Source organism: Schistocerca gregaria, unplaced genomic scaffold (genome assembly GCF_023897955.1).
Source record: "Schistocerca gregaria isolate iqSchGreg1 unplaced genomic scaffold, iqSchGreg1.2 ptg001063l, whole genome shotgun sequence".
Lineage (NCBI taxonomy): Eukaryota > Metazoa > Arthropoda > Insecta > Orthoptera > Acrididae > Schistocerca > Schistocerca gregaria.
This window is the reverse complement of record NW_026062408.1, coordinates 82501-89003: the sequence shown is the minus strand read 5'-3', so window position 1 is coordinate 89003 and position 6503 is coordinate 82501. Positions and strand designations below refer to the sequence as shown.

The following is a 6503-nucleotide window of genomic DNA, read 5'->3' as shown; positions in this document are numbered from 1 at the left end:
ACACACGCGAGGACAGATCCCCTACCGGTCGACCATGGGTGTCTATATTTCGATGTCGGGACTCGGAATCGTCTGTAGACGACTTAGGTACCGGGCGGGGTGTTGTACTCGGTAGAGCAGTTGCCACGCTGCGATCTGTTGAGACTCAGCCCTAGCTTGGGGGATTCGTCTTGTCGCGAGACGAGACCCCCGCGGCTGGGCGCCAGGGGCACGTGTGCCTTTGGCTTTGTTTTTGTTTTTTTTTTTATTTTGTCTCCCGTACCCCTGGGCGTATCGGTTGGGCCGGGAGGCCACCCACCCACCCACCCACCCACCCACCCACCCACCCACCCACCCACCCACCCACTCCGCTGCATTCGGTGCGGCGGGCTGAGGCGTATCGGTTTTGCGGCCGCCTCCCCCTCCCCCGCCCCCGCACAACCACCCCCTCTCCCTTGTTCCCCTGGCGTGGGTGCTGCGATGGGTGCCGCCTCCGTGCGCGCGGGAGCGGCGGGGGCGGCGTCGGCGGCCGGGCGCGCAGTGTACTGCCGCACTACAGCATATCGCTTTGTCTGCCAGGCGGGCGTCGCGTGGAGGCGGCGGCGGCGTCGCGTGGGTGCCGTGCGGCGCCGCGTGGTAACGTAGCGCCCACCGCAGTGCGGTGAACTACAATACCTCCACACCATGGATGTGAAATAAAATATAATAACACATGATGCTCCGCAAGAAAATAGACTTGGGATAGGGTGTGTCGTTGGCAAGTCCCCGGGGCGGTTAGTGTGGGTGGTGATAAGTCCGTAGGAGGGGAGCCACCTGTGCGAATGTCGGTAAACTAGTTTCGCATGTGGCCCACAGACTGTGCCTCCATCTACAGGAATCTCCCGAGACTAGGTCCGGCGCAGAACACGGCCACCTACTGGTCCGTCCCGACGACGATACCGCCCTCTATGAGACGGCCGGCGGACTATGATGTCGATGTCGCCTACAGCGCCCGCTTGACGACCCAGAGTAAAACGCCTGCTGCACCCCCTCTTCACGGCAGGTGACGCAAATCGAGTCAAAAGTGGTGGACCGACGGTCACTCCAGCCGCACCTGTGAATGCGCCACCCCCACCGCCCGACTCGCAACTCGAGCGGATGTACGGCGGACTTTTCCCGCAATCGTACATTGCAGTCCACCCCTATATCTTCCACTTCATGAAGAGTTATCTCCCAAAAGCCAAAGTCCCGCTGTCCCAATACATGCTCTGGACGGCGGGCCGCGAGACGTGACGCCCGGTGGCAAAGAGTGCGCCGCTGAGGATATAGAGGGTCCGTCCCCCCGCACAGTGGTGACGGTGTGCGGGTAGTGTTTCCGACACCGCTTCCTGCGGTGGCAACGCTGGGGCAGAGTCGATACTCGCCCACTGGTGGAAGGTAAGCATTCTGCTTTACATCAGTACATAACTAATATTTCAGTCGTCTGACGTCCCTGCTTAGTAAATGATGCAGGACCACATACATAGATGATACATACTGTAAACTGGGGAGGACAGTGTGAACCGCACTCGACCCAGTCACCCTATCTCACAGTCCACTCTGTGTGTAACAAAGCGAAAGCACCAAAGCACTATCGTTCAACAACATCCATTTTATCCTCGCTGCCACAGGACACTATCCAAAGAACGACAAGAGGAACGTCACGTCCACTAATAAGACAGAATGTCTCACACCACCCGCAAACAACGCAGCTCAAATCAGCCAGCAACACCCACAGTGGTCCACCCAGTATCAACACAGGACGCAACGCCACGCCACAACACAAAAGGTACAAGTAATAAAATACCCTTTGGCCACACTCCTTATAAAGGCATCGAACCAACCCACCACCTGACACCAGCCAAACGTACATCCTGATTTGACACATCTCTGGCAACCTAACCCACGTTGGCCCTTAACCTAACCCACGTTGGCCCTTAACCTAACCCACGTTGGCCCTTAACCTAACCCACGTTGGCCCTTAACCTAACCCACGTTGGCCCTTAACCTAACCCACGTTGGCCCTTAACCTAACCCACGTTGGCCCTTAACCTAACCCACGTTGGCCCTTAACCTAACCCACGTTGGCCCTTAACCTAACCCACGTTGGCCCTTAACCTAACCCACGTTGGCCCTTAACCTAACCCACGTTGGCCCTTAACCTAACCCACGTTGGCCCTTAACCTAACCCACGTTGGCCCTTAACCTAACCCACGTTGGCCCTTAACCTAACCCACGTTGGCCCTTAACCTAACCCACGTTGGCCCTTAACCTAACCCACGTTGGCCCTTAACCTAACCCACGTTGGCCCTTAACCTAACCCACGTTGGCCCTTAACCTAACCCACGTTGGCCCTTAACCTAACCCACGTTGGCCCCTTAACCTAACCCACGTTGGCCCCTTAACCTAAGTTACGCTGCACCTTAACCTAAGTTACGCTGCACCTTAACCCAAGTTACGCTGCACCTTAACCCAAGTTACGCTGCACCTTAACCCAAGTTACGCTGCACCTTAACCCAAGTTACGCTGCACCTTAACCCAAGTTACGCTGCACCTTAACCCAAGTTACGCTGCACCTTAACCCAAGTTACGCTGCACCTTAACCCAAGTTACGCTGCACCTTAACCCAAGTTACGCTGCACCTTAACCCAAGTTACGCTGCACCTTAACCCAAGTTACGCTGCACCTTAACCCAAGTTACGCTGCACCTTAACCCAAGTTACGCTGCACCTTAACCCAAGTTACGCTGCACCTTAACCCAAGTTACGCTGCACCTTAACCCAAGTTACGCTGCACCTTAACCCAAGTTACGCTGCACCTTAACCCAAGTTACGCTGCACCTTAACCCAAGTTACGCTGCACCTTAACCCAAGTTACGCTGCACCTTAACCCAAGTTACGCTGCACCTTAACCCAAGTTACGCTGCACCTTAACCCAAGTTACGCTGCACCTTAACCCAAGTTACGCTGCACCTTAACCCAAGTTACGCTGCACCTTAACCCAAGTTACGCTGCACCTTAACCCAAGTTACGCTGCACCTTAACCCAAGTTACGCTGCACCTTAACCTAACTTACGCTGCACCTTAACCTAACTTACGCTGCACCTTAACCTAAGTTACGCTGCACCTTAACCTAAGTTACGCTGCACCTTAACCTAAGTTACGCTGCACCTTAACCTAACTTACGCTGCACCTTAACCTAACTTACGCTGCACCTTAACCTAACTTACGCTGCACCTTAACCTAACTTACACTGCACCTTAACTGTCACATGTAACGTCACAGGAATGTAGCTTTGCCTAACAGCAACCCTCTGAACATAGTTCACTGCTTGGATCCTCTGGTGTCATGTGTATTTCTTGATGCCATGGTGCGTACCCTCACATAAAGGTCTTTCGAGTGTTGCGTACTTTCTACACAGTCCCGCTAACCACTGGAAGGGTGTACCGCTACAGAACGAATATCGCCCTCCCCTCCTGCCCTTCCAAGCTGGTCGGTCAGGCGTTTGTTTGTGAAATGAGCCTTGCAGCTGTTCAGTTGCATTCGGTTGTCGATGCAGTCAGTGTACGTTGTGGTACGGCCTGTGTGGACTGTCCGCTGATGTACGCGTAACCCACACTGATCATCCGTCGTTACGTACTGAGTGACATAATGTGGCACATGCTTGACCGTACACCGGCTGCGCCCTACAATGGCGAATCATAAGGGCCATATGTTGTGCACGATGCTACTTGTCTCGTCTCCCCATTACAGCGAGATTGCACTGTTGTACGCCGTACAGACATGTGGTAGGTAGGTACGGACGAAAGTATTGCATGTTGGCCCCCCCCTCCTCCCTCTGCCGGGAATCAGCGTGAGCCGTCTGTTGATGTAGCGACGAGGGTTTTCCTATTTAATCGTATTGCCCCACACAACATGATAGCACGGTGGACCGCGTTCCACATCTGCGACATGCTACAGAGGCCGGTTGACAGTCGACCGCGCAAGGGACATTGCACACGTGCGCGGACCATCTTCCACGTGTTCTCTCGTGTACATGCCGCAGTGTGTATGTGGGCTGATGTAGCGTGTCGTGACACATAACATGCAGGCATGCCAGAATCGTAGATTTCGCAAATGTAGATTGACGTATACGTTTGCTGCCAAAGATCCGCAAATGAACTGGAAATCAGTTGTTGAGCGGTTGTTCGCGCTGCAGGTGCATCGGTGATAGCGACGATCGGTACATCTATGAACCGGTTGTTTCGGCGGTACCCGCCATGCCCCGAACCTGAGTTGGCCATGTGGGTATGAAGCGATACGAGGCTGTGGCTTGGCGGGACAGTCCCCGGCCGGTGAGGGGGGGCCGCCCGGCGTGCTGGCCGCGCGCTGCGTGAGCGCACGCACTACAGCCGGCTGGTGGGGGGCGCCCAGTGGCAGGAGCGCCGGCCGACGGGCCCGGCTGGCGTCCCAGCTATGCGCCGGCGCACCCTGCGCGCGGCGCCAGGCGGCCAAAGTGGGTTCTGCCGAGCCCGGTGCGAAGCGCGGTGGACATCTGCAGTGTGCTGGTCCGATTGCGGACTGTGTGCGTTGAGGATGCGCCGCCGCCCGGCACTCGGCGTCGCGACGCCGTCTGCTGCTCGGTCGCCCCCAGCGGTTCTCGCAGGTGGTTTGTATCGCAGCTCTGCGGACGTGTTGGCGCGTGCGCTGTGCTGGGAGAGTTCGCTTCTGCACCCAAGTGGGGCTTTGCCCTTCTGTGGCGCTGGCGTTGGAGCTGCCGGTCACCGTAGGTGGCGCGTGTTGTTTCCCGCCGGCAATGCCACGACAGCACGCTCCCGGGCCTCTGTCGGCAGCGGCAAGCTCAGTTGGGAGCACGGGTGTTCGCACTGAAAGCGTCTACTCGCCCATCTCCGGGCGATTGCGCCTCTCTCGAACCCGACCAAGTACTTAGGACGGCGCTGCGCGCCGCCGGGACCTGAGAGGGTTTCGAGGTGTATCGTGCAGGGGAGCTCAGCCTCCTCCTGTTTGCAGAATAATTGAGCGGACGCTTGCGTGTTCGCGCGGGCCCTCGGGACACACTCCCGGGCGGCCGGCTGCTCAGCTCTCGTTGACGCAGCTCCCTGGTTGATCCTGCCAGTAGTCATATGCTTGTCTCAAAGATTAAGCCATGCATGTCTCAGTACAAGCCGCATTAAGGTGAAACCGCGAATGGCTCATTAAATCAGTTATGGTTCCTTAGATCGTACCCACGTTACTTGGATAACTGTGGTAATTCTAGAGCTAATACATGCAAACAGAGTCCCGACCAGAGATGGAAGGGACGCTTTTATTAGATCAAAACCAATCGGATTGGCTCGTCTGGTCCGTTTGCCTTGGTGACTCTGAATAACTTTGGGCTGATCGCACGGTCCTCGTACCGGCGACGCATCTTTCAAATGTCTGCCTTATCAACTGTCGATGGTAGGTTCTGCGCCTACCATGGTTGTAACGGGTAACGGGGAATCAGGGTTCGATTCCGGAGAGGGAGCCTGAGAAACGGCTACCACATCCAAGGAAGGCAGCAGGCGCGCAAATTACCCACTCCCGGCACGGGGAGGTAGTGACGAAAAATAACGATACGGGACTCATCCGAGGCCCCGTAATCGGAATGAGTACACTTTAAATCCTTTAACGAGTATCTATTGGAGGGCAAGTCTGGTGCCAGCAGCCGCGGTAATTCCAGCTCCAATAGCGTATATTAAAGTTGTTGCGGTTAATAAAGCTCGTAGTTGGATTTGTGTCCCACGCTGTTGGTTCACCGCCCGTCGGTGTTTAACTGGCATGTATCGTGGGACGTCCTGCCGGTGGGGCGAGCCGAAGGCGTGCTTGCGCGTCCCGAGGCGGACCCCGTTGAAATCCTACCAGGGTGCTCTTAGTTGAGTGTCTCGGTGGGCCGGCACGTTTACTTTGAACAAATTAGAGTGCTTAAAGCAGGCAAGCCCGCCTGAATACTGTGTGCATGGAATAATGGAATAGGACCTCGGTTCTATTTTGTTGGTTTTCGGAACCCGAGGTAATGATTAATAGGGACAGGCGGGGGCATTCGTATTGCGACGTTAGAGGTGAAATTCTTGGATCGTCGCAAGACGAACAGAAGCGAAAGCATTTGCCAAGTATGTTTTCATTAATCAAGAACGAAAGTTAGAGGTTCGAAGGCGATCAGATACCGCCCTAGTTCTAACCATAAACGATGCCAGCCAGCGATCCGCCGCAGTTCCTCCGATGACTCGGCGGGCAGCCTCCGGGAAACCAAAGCTTTTGGGTTCCGGGGGAAGTATGGTTGCAAAGCTGAAACTTAAAGGAATTGACGGAAGGGCACCACCAGGAGTGGAGCCTGCGGCTTAATTTGACTCAACACGGGAAACCTCACCAGGCCCGGACACCGGAAGGATTGACAGATTGATAGCTCTTTCTTGATTCGGTGGGTGGTGGTGCATGGCCGTTCTTAGTTGGTGGAGCGATTTGTCTGGTTAATTCCGATAACGAACG

The 6503-nt window shown here is 55.5% G+C and overlaps 1 non-coding gene across 1 annotated transcript in view; it reads left to right on the top strand.

Moving 5' to 3' along the window:
• The first annotated feature begins 5092 nt into the window (after positions 1-5092).
• The window catches only part of LOC126327858 (small subunit ribosomal RNA), a 1894-nt gene continuing 483 nt past the window's right edge, over positions 5093-6503 (top strand). The window contains exon 1 of the ribosomal RNA XR_007561537.1: positions 5093-6503. This exon is cut by the window's right edge and continues 483 nt beyond it. This is a non-coding gene — a ribosomal RNA (small subunit ribosomal RNA).